This window comes from Rattus norvegicus, chromosome 7, assembly GCF_021556685.1.
Source record: "Rattus norvegicus strain SHRSP/BbbUtx chromosome 7, alternate assembly SHRSP_T2T, whole genome shotgun sequence".
In the NCBI taxonomy this organism is placed as follows: Eukaryota; Metazoa; Chordata; class Mammalia; order Rodentia; family Muridae; genus Rattus; species Rattus norvegicus.
In genome coordinates, this window is record NC_141540.1 from 55,986,341 (window position 1) to 56,000,338 (window position 13,998).

A 13,998-nucleotide genomic window follows, 5' to 3' on the forward strand; every position below is an offset into this window, starting at 1 on the left:
TCCCACCTCTGAGCAGCAGCAACTTAGCAGACTAGGACTTGACAGTCAAAACCCAACAGCCATCCATTCATGAATGGCTCAAAAGGGTGTGATGTGCAGGGGAGGAAAAAAAAAAAAAAAAAAAAAAAAAAGAGCACAGACTGCTCTTCCAGAGGTCCTGAGTTCAATTCCCAGCAACCACATGGTGGCTCACAACCGTCTGTAATGGGATCCGATGCCCTCTTCTGGTGTGTCTGAAGACAGCTACAGTGTACTCACAAACATAAAATAAATAAATCTTTAAAGAAAAATGTTTCCTTTGAAAGGATTGCATGTCAAAAAGATATTAGAATGGATATGTAGAATTAAGAAAAATCTATTATTAAGTTAATTTCATCTACTTCTTTTTCTTTTAATATATGGGCATCTGAGATTTCCTCTGTGACTCACATTACATTTTTCTTGGACAACATCATTTTAGGTCTTTTATTTATTTTTCCTGCTTCTGAGGAAATCTGACTTGTGCTTAAAGCGCTGTTTGCACTGTCACCGCTTGGGAAACCCTTGCCAGCCCCCCTACTTCAGGTGTAATTAATCCCCCATGCTATTTCCCCGGAACACGTGTCAATCCCTGCAGTGTCCATGTCTCCACAAGTGTATATGTCCTTATAAACCTGTTTCTTTAATCTCCAAACTGGCCAAGTACTGGGTCTAATTATATTGGCCAACTGGGAGGATGAAGTACAGCTATTAAAAGCTAAGTTTAAGAACTAAAAATAATCACAAATTTTACCCTTAAGCTTACTGCATTAAAGCCAGGAAAGGAAAATTCCTTTTATAACTATGCTTACCAGAAAATGTTCGGTTTGTCAGGAGACCAAACTTCATTCTCTTTTAGGAGGGATTTGCCATATTAAACAATCTGAGCCACTGAGCCACACAGAACATCTCAGAGGGCTACAGATAATACAGAAGTACGCCTTATATGGCCATGTCTGCTATCAAGTACACTCCAAGAGGAAAACACGGTATCAAGGACCGGATAAGCGAGCATTTATAGAATCAAGTCAGACGGTCCAAACAGAGCTCTCTTGAGTGGTTGTACTTGATAAAGAGAACACAGAAGATACAGGCAGATAGTTTACAGTGTAGTCTAGCCATCTGTCTTCTAGCTGGGTTGTGAATTCTATTTGTACTTATTAAATCTACCTGTGCCACTGGATTCAATTTCTGTCCACACTATTTTGGTTTTCTATTTTCCCTGTCTGGGTTCTCAGTCGTTCCTATATTTCTTCCCCTGGATCCACCAAGCATCTTATTATTCAATCAGCTTTTTCAGTAATATATTCCTTTTCTCTTTCTGAGTCTGTCTGACTATTAAAACATAAAGTTTGCTTTAAAATATGCACTATTGATCGAAAATCAGTTAAACGTTGAGGCATGGAAAAAATTCATAGACAAGGAGTGGAAAAGACATAATGAAAACATACCAACCAGAAGAAAGCTGCTACAACTGTATCAATACCACAGACAGGAATACACATGGTGGCAAAGAAACAATTTGCCTAAAACTGCAGTAATTTGGGGCATGTAATTACTTAACTCTATAGCCAGAATATATATGTTAAGAACATTAGGATATTTTTCAAAAAGAAACCTACAATTCCTAAACTACAGTGGCTGTAGTGGTTTGAATAGGAATGGCCCCCATAGACTCGTGTTTAAATGCTTGGCACATAGGGAGTGGCACTATTAGGAAGTATGGCCATGTTGGAGTAGCCTTGCTGGAGGAAGTGTTTCGCTATGGGGTCAGGCTTTGAGGTCTTCTGGGCTCAAGCTATGTCCAGTGTGACAGTCTCTTTCCGATGCTTGCGGAAGATGTGACACTCTTAGCAACTTCTCTAAGCACCTGCATGCTTAATAATGGACTGACACTCTAAAACTGTGAGCTGGCCCCAACTAAATGATTTTTTTCCCTTTTAAGAACTGCTTCGGTCATGATGTCTCTTTACAGTTTACAACCAAGTCAGTGGCTGTCTTAGGGTTTCTGCTCCTGCACAAACATCATGACCAAGAAGCAAGCTGGGGAGAAAAGGGTTTATTCAGCTTACACTTCCACATTGCTGTTTCATCACCAAAGGAAGTCAGGACTGGAACTCAAGCAGGTCAGGAAGCAGGAGCTGATGCAGAGGCCATGGAGGGATGTTACCTACTGGCTTGCTTACCTTGACTTGTTCAGCTTGCTCTCTTATAGATACCAAGACTACCAGCCAAGGGATGGCACCACCCACAGTGGATTGGGTCCTCCTGCCTTGATCACTAATCAAGAAAATGCCTTATAGCTGGGTCTCATGGAGGCATTTCCTCAAGGAAGTCTCCTTTCTCTGTGATAACACCAGCTTGTGTTGAGCTGACACACAAAACCAGCTAGTACAGTGGCTATGAGAACATTATTGATTTAAACAAAGTATTGATAAAATCGTGTGACCTAATGTGGGTGAGAGCAGCTTCCCTTGGTGTCTGTAAGGGATCTGTCCCAAGACTGCCCCCAAAGATCCCAACTCCTAGGATGCTTGTCTCACATAAAACAGGGCAGCATGTGTGTCTCATCTACACATGCTAGATTCCTTATGATGCCTAACAGAACTCATGTGCTCTGTGAATAAGTGTCACACGTATCATTTGAGAAATAATGACAAAGAGAATAAAAGTGCATATGCTCGGTAGGGTTAAAAATTTTTTAAAAAATATTTCTATTCACAAGCGGTTGAGTCCACAAAGAGCCTATAGATACAGGTGCCGACTGCATATGAATCCTAAGCACAACTTTTCAAACACAGAAAAAAAACTAAAATGCCTGACCTTTTACAACCCCTCGGTATTACCCTCCCCACCTCCTTCAACAAGAAAGCATATCTACGGCTCGTTGAGGAGGAGAATATTCACAAAACTGGTAACTTTACAAATACCAACATTTGGAAACTTCTATATATGATTGTGAGGAATCTGAGGAGAAGGGGATAAATCAAAATAGAAATTTAAAAATACAATAACCATAACATATCCTGTATGAAAATACAGGGACACAGGAAGCTTCCTCTAACCAGGGACATAGGAGGGCTGCCATAATCAGAGACAGCATTGCCTGCCTCCTAGGAGGCCTGCTCTAACCCAGGTCACACAGCTCTACCTGACTTGAAGGAGACACCAGGCCAGTTAACACCAGATATAACCAGATGTTGAAAGGCAAGTGTAAGAACAGAAGCAAAGGAAGCCAATGCAATTTAGCACCATCAGAGCCCGGTTCTCCTACCACAGCAAGCCCTGACTACCCTAATAAACCTGAATAGCAAGATTTTGACCTAAAATCCATCTCAAGAAGATGATAGAGGCCAAGAAACAAGCAGGAGTTGCTATCCTAATACCTAATAAAATAGGCTTTCAACCAAAATCAATTCAAAAGAGACAGGGAAGGATATTTCATACTCTCCAAAGGAAAAATCCATCAAGATGAAGTCTGAATTCTGAAGATCTATGCCCAAATGCAAGGGCACCCATATTTGTAAAAGAAACTTTACAAAGAATGCTCAAAACACATACTGAACCTCATACAGTAATAGTGGAGACTTCAACACCCCATTCTTTCTAATAGGTCATTGAAACAGAAAGTAAACAGAGACACAGTGAAACTAACAGAAGTTATGAGCCAAATGGATTTAACAGATATCTACAGAACATTTCAACCCACACTAAAAGACTATATCTTCTTTTCAGCATCTCATGGAACCTTCTCCAAAACTCAGTGCAGAATTCTATATAATCGGATACAAAACAAGCCTCAACAGACACAATAGGATGAAATGATCTCGTGCATTCTTATCAGATCACCACAGATTATGGCTTGACTTCAATGAAAACAAAAACAATAGAAGGCCCACATAATCATGGAAACTGAGCAACCTTTAGTCAATGATAACTTGGTCAGGGAAGAGAAAAAGAAAGAAACAAAGAAACAAAGAAAGAAAGAAATAAAAGACTTTCTAGAATTCAATGAAAATAAAGGCACAGCATACTCAAACTTATGGGACACAATGAAAGTTCTGTTAAGAGGAAAAGTCATAGGACTAAGTGCCTTCATAAAGAAGTTGGAGAGATCCAATAAGAGCAACTTAACAGCACACCTAAAAAGCTCTAGAACGGGTTAGGGATTTAGCTCAGTGGTAGAGCGCTTGCCTAGCAAGCGCAAGGCCCTGGGTTCGGTCCCCAGCTCCGAAAAATAGAAAAAAGAAAAAAAAAAACAAAACTCTAGAACAAAAAAGAAGCAAACACAACCAAGAGGAATAGGCTGCAGGAAATAGCCAAACTCAGGGCTTAAATCACTCAATTAGAAACAAAGAGAATAATACAAAGAATCAACAAAACCAAGAGCTGGTTCTTTAAGAAAATCAACAAGATAGATAAACCCTTAGCCGGACTAACCAGAGGGCACAGAGACAGTATTCAAATTAACAAAATCAGAAATGAAAAGGCAGGTATAACAACAGACACTGAAATTTTTCAAAAAATCATCAGATCTTATTACAAGAGTGTAGACTCAACAAAAATCTAGATGAATTGGATGATTTTTCTAAACAAATACCACATACCAAAGTTAAATCAAGATCAGGTAAATTATCTGAATAGTCCTATAACCCCCAAGGAAATAGAAGCAGTCATTAAAACCTCCCAACCAAAAAAAAGCCCAGAGCCAGATGATTTAATGCAGAATTCTACCAAACCTTCAAAGAGCTAATACCAATTCTTCTCAAACTATACCATAAAATAGAAACAGAAGGAACACTACTTAATTCATTCTAGGAAGCCATAGTTACTCTGATACCTAAACCACACAAAGACTCACCAAAGAAAGAAAACTTCAGACCAATTTTTCTTATCAACATTGATGCAAAAATATTCAATAAAATGCTCACAAACCAAATCCAAGAACATATAAAAACAATCATTCACCATGATCAATAGGCTTCATCCCAGGGAAGCAGAGAGGGTTCACTATACAAAATTCCATCAACATTATCCAACATGTAAACAAACTCAGAAAAAAAAATTACATGATCATCTCGTTAGATGCTAAAAGAGCCTTTGACAAAATACAACACCCCTTCATGTTAAAAGTCTTGGAGAGATCAGGAATTGCTGGCACATACTGAAATATAATAAAACCAATATACAGCAAACTAACAGCCATCAAATTAAATGAATAGAAATTTAAAGTAATCCCACTAAAATCAGGGACAAGGCAAGGCTGTCCAACCTCCCAATATCTATTCAATATAGTACTCAAAGTGCTAGCTAGAACAATAAGACAACAAAAAAAGATCAGGGGGATACAAATTGAAAAGAAGTCAAAATATCACTTTTTTCAGATGATATGATAGTATACATAAGCAACCCCAAAAATTCCACCAGAGAACTCAAACATCTGAAAAACAACTTCAGCAAAGTAGCTGGATAGAAAATTAACTCAAACAAATCAGTAGCCTTCCTTTTTACAAATGATAAACGGGCTGAAAAAGAAACTAGGGAAACAACATCCTTCATAATAGTTAAAAATAATATAACATATCTTGATGTAACTTTAACCAACAAGTGAAAGATCTGTATGACAAGAACTTCAAGTCCCTGAAGAAAGAAATTGAAGAATACCTCAGAAGATCAAAAGATCTCCCATGCTCATGGATGGGTAGGATTAACTTAGTGAAAATGACCATCCTACCAAAGGCACTCTACAGATTCAATGCAATCCCCATCAAAATCTCAACACAATTCTTCACAGACATGGAAAGAGCAATTCTCACCTTCATATGGAAAGAAAAAAAAAACAGAGTAGTGAAAACAATTCTCTACAATAAAAGAACTCCTAGGAGAAATCACCATCCCTGACCTCAAACTGTACTACAGAGCAATAGTGATTAAAAAACATGTAGTATTGGTACAGAAGCAGACAAGTCAATCAATGGAATAGAACTAAAGACCCAGAAATGAACCCACACACCTATGGTCACTTGATCTTTGACAAAGGAGCTAATGGAGAAAAGACGGCCTTTTCAACAAATGGTGCTGGTTCAACTGGCTGTCAGCATGTAGAAGAATGCAAATTGATCCACTCTTACCTCCTTGTACAAAGCTCAAGTCCAAGTAGATCAAGGGCTTCCACATAAAACCAGATTCACTGAATCCACTTGAAGAAAACATGGGAAATAACCTTGAACTCATTGGCACAGGGGAAAATTTCCTGAACAGAACATTAATGGCTCAGGCTACAAGATCAACAGTTGATAAACAGGACCTTATGAAACTGAAAGCTTCTGTAAGGCAAAGGACAATGTCAATAGGACAAAATGGCAACCTCCAGATTGGGAAAAGATCTTCACTATCCCTACATCTGATAGAGGGCTAATATCCAAAATATATAAAGAACTCAAGAAGTTAGACTCCAAAAACCCAAATAACCCAGTTAAAATTGGGGTAAAGAGTTAAAGAGAGAATTTTCAAGAGAGGAAACTGGAATGGTATAGACGCACTTAAAGAAGTGTTCAATGCCCTTAGTCATCAGAGAAACACAAGCCAAAACAACCCTGAGATTTCGTCTTACACTCATCAGAATGGCTAAGCTCAAAAGCTCAGGTGACAGCAAATGCTGGGGAAGGTGTGGAGAAAGAACACTCCTCCATTGCTGTGGGATTGCAAACTGGGTACAACCACTTTGGAAATCAATCTGGCAGTTCCTCAGAATGTTGGAAACAGTTCTATCTGAAGACCCAGCAGATACTCAAAAGATGTTCCACCATACAAGGACACGTGCTCCACTGTTTTCCTAGTAGCCTTATTTATAATAACCAGAATCTGAAAACAACTCAGATGTCCCTCACTCAAAGAATGGATACAGAAAATGTGGTCCATTTACACAATGGAATACTATCCAACTATTAAAAATGAGGGCATTGCCGGCCCACAGCTCCCTGCTCCCAAACCCTGTGGGAGAGAGAGCTGATCACCCAGACTTGTGGGCAATCCTGAGACTGCAGGGCAGGAGAGACTGCCACTTCTGCCCACCTTTGCCCACATCCCTGGCCCAAGAGGAAACTGTATAGGGCCTCTGGGCACAGGAAGATAGGGGCAGTCAAGCTGCAGGAGCCCTGGGGTCCAGACTGTGCCTGGATCTGAATGGACCCTGTCAAACAGCTCCCTGCACCCAAATCCCGTGGGAAGGAGTGCTAGACCTTCAGAGAGGAAGACACACCTGGGAAACTAGAGGAGACTACTCTCTGCCCACATTTCTGACTCTAGAGGAAAATGCCTAGCACCATCTTGGCCCCGAGCGCACAGGGACCCAGGAGAAGGAGGGGCAGGCCTTTCTAAGAAACCTTACTAAAGCTCAAAGCACACATTGCACCTCACACGATAATAGTAGGAGATTTCAACACCCCACTCTCATCAATGGACAGATCATGGAAACAGAAATTAAACAGAGACATAGACAGACTAGCAGAAGTTATGAACCAAATGGACTTAACAGATATTTATAGAACATTCTATAAAAAAGCAAAAGGATATACCTTCTTCTCACCACCTCATGTACTTTCTCCAAAAATGACCATATAATCGGGCACAAAACATGCCTCAACAGATACTGAAAGATGGAAATAATCCCATGCGTCCCATCAGACCACCAAGGGCTAAAGCTCGTCTTCAATAACAATAAGGAAAGAATGCTCACATATACATGGAAGTTGAATAATGCTCTACTCAATGATAACCTGGTCAAGGAAGAAATAAAGAAAGAAAGTAGAGACTTCTTAGAATTTAATGAAAATGAAGGTACAACATACCCAAACTTATGGGATACAATGAAAGCTGTGCTAAGAGGAAAACTCATAGCTCTGAGTGCCTGCAGAAAGAAACAGGAGAGAGCATATATCAGCAGCTTGACAACACACCTAAAAGCTCTAGAACAAAAAGAAGCAAATACACTCAGGAGGAGTAGATGGCAGGAAATAATCAAACTCAGAACTGAAATCAACCAAGTAGAAACAAAAAGGACCATAGAATCAACAGAACCAAAAGCTGGTTCTTTGAGAAAATCAACAAGATAGATAAACCCTTAGCCAGACTAATGAAGGAGGACACAGAGAGTGCGTCCGAATTAACAAAATCAGAAATGAAAAGGGAGACATAACAACAGAATCAGAGGAAATTCAAAAAAATCATCAGATCCTACTATAAAAGCCTATATTCAACAAAACTTGAAAATCTGGAGGAAATGGACAATTTCCTAGACAGATACCAGGTACCAAAGTTAAATCAGGACAGATAAACCATTTAAACAACCCCATAACTCCTAAGGAAATAGAAGCAGTCATTAAAGGTCTTCCAACCAAAACGAGTCCAGGTCCAGATGGGTTTAGTGCAGAATTCTATCAGACCTTCATAGAAGACATCATACCAATATTATCCAAACTATTCCACAAAATTGAAACAGATGGATCACTCCCGAATTCCTTCTATGAAGCCACAATTACTCTTATACCTAAACCACACAAAGACCCAACAAAGAAAGAGAACTTCAGACCAATTTCCCTTATGAATATCGACGCAAAAATACTCAATAAAATTCTTGCAAACCGAATCCAAGAGCACATCAAAACAATCATCCACCATGATCAAGTAGGCTTCATCGCAGGGATGCAGGGATAGTTCAATATACGTAAAACCATCAACGTGATCCACTATATGTCAATGAAGGTGCTGAGGGTACCTGGAAGAGAATGGGGGACAAGAGACGTGAAGAAGGACGTAAAGACAAGAGTCTGATCAAGGTGACAATTTTATTTTTTCCCCAAGGCTGAGTTTATACCATAGCAGGGGTAACAGAGAGAGTGGGCAGGTGGGAAACATTTACGCAGGCCAAGGACACAGTATTCGTGTGTCAGCTGATGTCAACAGGATGTTGGTTTTTCATAAAGGTTACAGGTCATCACATTGGGTATCTTGACCTCAGATGTATTTCTCAGCAAGGTCAGAACTTTATCATATCATTATTCATCTTGACCATAGGATTTGCATTAGTCTTCTGCAGCTGGCTGGGGATTTTCCATGAACCCTTAGGAGCAGATAGGGAGGCACAGTTTTGAACAGAGGCTAAAGTAACACCCATTCAGAGCCTGTCCCACATGTGGCCCATACATATACAGCCACCAAACTAGATAAGATGGATGAAGCAAAGAAGTGCAGGTTGACAGGAGCCGGATGTAGATCTCTCCTGAGAGACACAGCCAGAATACAGCAAATACAGAGGCGAATGCCAGCAGCAAACCACTGAACTGAGAACGGGACCCCCGTTGAAGGAATCAGAGAAAGAACTGGAAGAGCTTGAAGGGGCTGGAGACCCCATATGAACAACAATGTCAAGCAACCAGAGCGTCCAGGGACTAAGCCACTACCTAAAGACTATACATGGACTGACCCCGGACTCCAACTTCATAGGGAGCAATGAATAGCCTAATAAGAGCACCAGTGGAAGGGGAAGCCCTTGGTCCTACCAAGACTGAACCCCCAGTGAACGTGATTGTTGGGGGGAGGGTGGTAATGGGGGAGGATGGGGATGGGAACAGCCATATAGAAGGGGAGGGGGAGAGATTAGGGGGATGTTGGACTGGAAACCAGGAAAAGGAATAACATTTGAAGTGTAAATAAGAAATACCCAATTTAATAAAGTTGAAAAAAAAATGAGGGCATCATGAATTTTGCAGGCTAATGAATGGAACTAGAAAATATCATCCTGAGTGAGGTAGCCCAGACCCAAAAGTACATGCATGGTCTGTACTCACTGATAAGTGGATATTAGCCAAAAAGTACAGAAACCCATGATACAACTCACAGACAGTAAGAAGTTTAACAAGAAGGAAGGCCCATGTGAGGATCCTTTATGGATCACTTAGAAGGAAGAACAAAATAATCATATGAGGCAGAGGGAGGGGGCTTTGGGTGGGAGAGGGGAGAAGGAGGGAAAAGGGGAGGCAGGATCAGGTATGGGGGGAGACAGGGGAGAGAAGCCCAGAGGGCCAGGAGAATGGATGGAAATGTGCAGCTGTGGAGGTAGGGGTGGGGGATGGGGTGAGGAGGAACTTCTGGAAAGTCCTAGAGACCTGGGGATGTGAGAAGCTCCTAGGACTCAATGGGGATGACCTTAATTGAAATGACCAAACAGTGGGGAAATAGAACCTGAAGAGACCAACTCCAGTAGATAGACAGGGCACCCAGTTAAGGGATGGGGTCAACAATCTACCTTCAAAATTTTTGATCCAGAATTGTACTTGTCTAAAAAAAAAAAAAAATACAGGGACAAAAATGGAGCTGGGGTTGAAGGAAAGGCCATCCAGTGACCAGCCCAACTTGGGATCCATCCCATGCACAAGCACCAAACCCGAACACTATTAATGATGCTATTTTGTGCTTACAGACAGAAGCCTAGCACGGCTATCCTCTGAGAAGGCCTACCGTCAGCTGACTGAGACAGATGCAGATACTCACAGCCAACCATTGGACTGAGGTCAGGGTCCCTATGGAAGAGTGAGGGGAAGGACTGAAGGAGCTGAAGTGGATGACAACCCATTAGGAAGAACAAGAGTCTCAACTAACCCAGACCCCTGGGAGCTCCCACAGACTGAGCCACCAACCGAAAAGCATACATGGGCTGGTCTGTGGTCCCTGGCATGCATGTAGCAAAAGACTGCTTGTCTGGCCTCAGTGAGAGAGGGTGAGCCTAATCCTGTAGATACGTCATGCCCCAGGGAAGGGGGATATGACGGGGGCGGGGGGGTGTTGTGTTTGATTGGGGGGGGCACCTTCTCAGAGGCAAAGGGGAATGGAGTAAAGAACTCTTGGAGGAGGGACTAGAAATAGGGGCAACATTTGGAATTCAAATAAATAATTAAAATGAAATAAGTTAAAAGTGAGCACCAGAGAACCAGGGCTGATAGTTTTTATGAAGCTTATACAACAAAAACAATGAACAAATAGAAATCCTGGTAAGCATATTAAGAGGAAAAATTATAGAGTGCGCTAGTGTATTAGGAATTTTTAAAAGGGACCTGTAGACTTTTTTCTTTAAATCATCTGTGTTACTTTTTGGCTATTTTTGATTAAAAAAAAAAATCCGATCAAACGAAATCTCACCCCAACAAATGCTAGACTCTCTGAGCCATATTAGAAAGTTTCAGGGACAGGCAATTCAACCTAGAATGATCCAAAGCTTTTATTACCCTAACTCAAACTTGACCCTGTTTCTCTCCGTCCTACACATCTATTTCCCTCGTGTTAGTTCCACGGCTGTTAAATACTCACCTAGATGGATGTCATATCTGGAATTTCTCCAAACTCCATTCCAGTGACTCCAGGGTCCTGGTGTGTTATCGCCTCTGGTTGGCACCTGAGCCCCTCCTCACTCAGTAACTGTGCGCGAGGCTTTGATTGGCTGAACCCTGTATCATTCACATTCTGCTACAGGCTCACCCTCTAGGTAACCAGGCTGAGCAAGTTACCGTGACTAACTGTCTGGCAAACCTAACAGCCATGTGCTTGCCTACCGCTTTGGGCAAATATTTGATTTCAAAGCAAGCCCCAAAGCTATTAGCTCTCCAAGAAAATGTGATCTTTTACAGGGAATGATTCGATACTGTTCCGGGAATTCGAGGGAGTTCCTTCTGTCGCGTAATAATACAGGGGAAACTGAGGCCATCACTTTAGGCTCTTAGTTTCATTGGTAAAATGATTTAAGAATGGATTCAAACAGAAGCGCAAGGACAATTTTATGAGAGTTTAAAAGAAAAGCTCCCAGGGCAGACGAGCTGCAAATCTCAGCAGTGACCCAGAGGAGGGTGACAGAGAAACCAAGGGGCTGTGTAAACTGGTACGGGGCTTACGGTGGCAGTGCGGCGCAGACGGAAGCTTTAGGGAAACAGTAAGAGTGCCCAAAGCATGAGAGAAGGCATGCTTAGGTTATGGCCAGCATCAGAGACAGGAAAAATGAAAAAGGAAAAAGAGGTGTCTTCCTGACTCAGGCCATAGGCAGGCACTAAAGGAAAGTGTATTCTGCCTATCTCTTCAGCCTGGCTTAAGGTGAGCCAGCCTGCCTGCCTAGGGGTGGGTCCTCCCCAAGACAATTGAATTGACCTCACTGGAATGTGGAATGTTGGCTCTGCAGTCAGCCCAGAGAGTCTGTTCTCTTGACCAGGGCTTTTTCTTTTAATGAGTTTTACTGCTACCCTAAACAATACTCCCCTGTCTACCTAAACCCAAGTGGCTTGCCAGACTGTTTGGATTTGGTTAAATTTGGTTCTGAATTGTTTTGAAGACGTATTTGCCAACAAAATGTTCTCAGAGTCGAATTCTAAAAGTCACCGTGTCCTTTTCAGATTTGTTTATAAAAACATATTCTACTTAAAATCAGCCCGGTGCGCTATGAAGTTTGTTCTTTGTGTACTGAAATCTCTCCCTCTAGTGCTGCTTCATCTGGGGGGTTACATTTTCAGCTGGGAAAACAAAAACAAACCTTTGCTATTTGGGGACCAGCGTGGGGGTGGGGCGTGTGTTCTAGAGGACACCCGGACAGATTACTAGGGAGTGAGAAGTTTATTAGCAGAATTATTAGTGCCATGGACAGACAGACAGAAGTAACAGTGTGGTGGAGAGCTCTGAGGGGTACTCAGACCAGAGCAGCAAAGATAGACAAACATGCAGAGTCTCTGGGGAATCCAGCCACAGCCAATGTGCACAGGAGTGAGCTTCTTCTTACAGCTTGCATTCTCCCTCTGATGGGGAGAAGGGTTTCCCAGCAGGAGCCGGCAGCCAGGCTTTGGGATTCCCTTGCAAGATACAGGGAAGGGGGCAGGGAACAAGAAATGTGATGTTTATGTAAACTTCTCAGATAAGATGGCCTGGCTCCAGGACTGTCCTGTCATGGCGGGACAGTGTTTCAGTAGAGTGCCTGTCTGGACCTGTGAAGGGAGGAGGGGGCTGCTTCGGATACAGTGGCCTAAGCAGAGCCTGAATCCTTACTTTGCATTCTTAAAGCTTCGATCTTTGCCCTCCCTGAACTGAAGGTATGTCCAACTGTCCAGGGACTAGAATCACTCCTAACAGTTCACACTGCAGATTTCATGGGTCGTTAATCTGGCCAAGTGAGAACATTTTGTTCCAGTGGGAAGCTCCGCGGTCACTGTGAAATGTGACTTTGGCATTTAGCCCCACTTCCTTGGAGAACTGGGGGAACTAGAACAATTTGTCCAGCCTGTAAATTAGACCCCAGCCCACTCCCAAGTGCAACGTAATAGGCTTTGAAGGGTGGGTGGTCTGGGGGAAGAGAACAGGCTGAGAAAAAGGCCCAGGAACTGGAGACATAAAAAGAGCCGTAGAAAGTTAGGGAATGGTGGGTGAAAATTGAAAAAGAAATGGGTGACAGGTTAAATTCTGCCTTCTGAAGTGTGAATAAATGCCCATCTGTGTGCTCATTCAGAGTTCTGGAAGGACGCCTCCTTCGAATGGTTCAGTAAATATCTCAAATGATCTTCAAAACTTTGAACAAAAGCACTATTGACTGAAGACACAGAAAACTAATTTTATGCCATCTTGACTCAATTACTCCATATAAAATTTCATGTTATATTCATGGCATACTTCTTAGCTAAAAAAGGGTTCGTTTTAGTATTCGCTTACATACTTGGCTAACAAATGATATTTGATTTAAGAAACAAAGAAAAGAAAATCAAAATGTAAATTCTAATGGTGGAAACTATGCATTTCAAACAAGGAGAATAATTACATATATACAACCTAAAAGGCTAAAAGGCTAGTTGTTGAAGAATACAGATGATGGTTGAAGTAAAACATTCCTACCAGTAAACAACAGATCTCTTTAAAATGAAAAACAGTGATAAATGCAGTTTACAGTTCTCAGCAAAC

At 41.6% G+C, this 13,998-nt stretch overlaps 1 long non-coding RNA gene across 1 annotated transcript in view; it reads right to left on the reverse strand.

Annotated features, from left to right (window-relative positions):
• LOC148004671 (uncharacterized) overlaps positions 1-11,594 on the reverse strand; it is a 35,230-nt gene extending 23,636 nt beyond the window's left edge. Inside the window, exon 1 of the long non-coding RNA XR_015624633.1 lies at positions 11,383-11,594. This is a non-coding gene — a long non-coding RNA (uncharacterized LOC148004671). The remainder of the gene's footprint in view (positions 1-11,382) is intronic.
• Between the last annotated feature and the right edge of the window lie 2,404 nt (positions 11,595-13,998).